Here is an 829-nt window from a genome sequence, read left to right as displayed (position 1 = left end):
TGAAAGAAGGGGCTTTCAAATCAGAGAAATGTGCATGATTGGGGAGTTTCCCTCGCCTTGAGTGTTGGGTGCAGTACTTGGGGCTTTTTCAGGATCTGATTCCTTATTGGCTTGTTTAAGGACATTTTAGTGCCATGACATTGCAGTAGAGAGTTGGGTTCTTGCTAATACAAAGCAGAAAGTCAGTGTGAGAGCTTCTGGGATTGTCCAAAGAATGGAATGGCGGGTAAAGCACTTGCAGGAATGGGAAGGGGGTGGACACTGCTTTGGCTGAATCCCATCCCCTCTTCTTTGTTTATAAGTCATCCCGGTCCCTCTAAACTTAGTCAGGGACCTAGCTGGGAGTGCCTACCACATTGTTATTGCTGTACAAACACAATAATCAATAAGAGGCTTGCCCCCGGGGGACTAGGCTGGACTGTGCAAGGCCTGGAATGGCCAATGGCATGGGGGAGAGGGAGCCACGGGCTGGGCGAGGTCGGGTCTGAAGGGCACTGGACGAGCTGAGCAGGGGATGGGTAGGTTGCGCTTTCTAGACTGAGAAGGGCAGAGTTGGGCTGAGCTGGGCTCACAATGATGGGAGATGGAGGGACATGGTAACCATCGCAGGGATGAGCTGGTTTAGATGGGTGAACAGGAGCCTGGGCTAGTTAGGGGTGCACGGGGCCAGGGCTGGGCTAGGTCAGTGCTGGCGGGGAGGGGAGCTGGGCTAGCATGGGGTATATGGAGGGGGGCTGGGCTGGCTGGGGATTGAGCTAGCTTGGGGTGCATGAGGAACTGGGCTGGTTTGGTGGAGGGGTTGGGCTAGCTGGGGGTGCACAGGGGGCTG

The 829-nt window shown here is 55.1% G+C and overlaps 1 protein-coding gene across 1 annotated transcript in view; it reads right to left on the bottom strand.

Moving 5' to 3' along the window:
* The window catches only part of PKD2L2 (polycystin 2 like 2, transient receptor potential cation channel), a 32,464-nt gene that overhangs the window by 20,942 nt on the left and 10,693 nt on the right, over window positions 1–829 (bottom strand). The window lies entirely within an intron of this gene.

The sequence above is a fragment of the Terrapene carolina genome, unplaced genomic scaffold (assembly GCF_002925995.2).
Source record: "Terrapene carolina triunguis isolate 2854851 unplaced genomic scaffold, T_m_triunguis-2.0 Scaffold629, whole genome shotgun sequence".
Lineage (NCBI taxonomy): Eukaryota > Metazoa > Chordata > Testudines > Emydidae > Terrapene > Terrapene triunguis.
The sequence above is the reverse complement of the archived record's forward strand: the minus strand, read 5'-3'. Positions and strand labels throughout refer to the sequence as shown.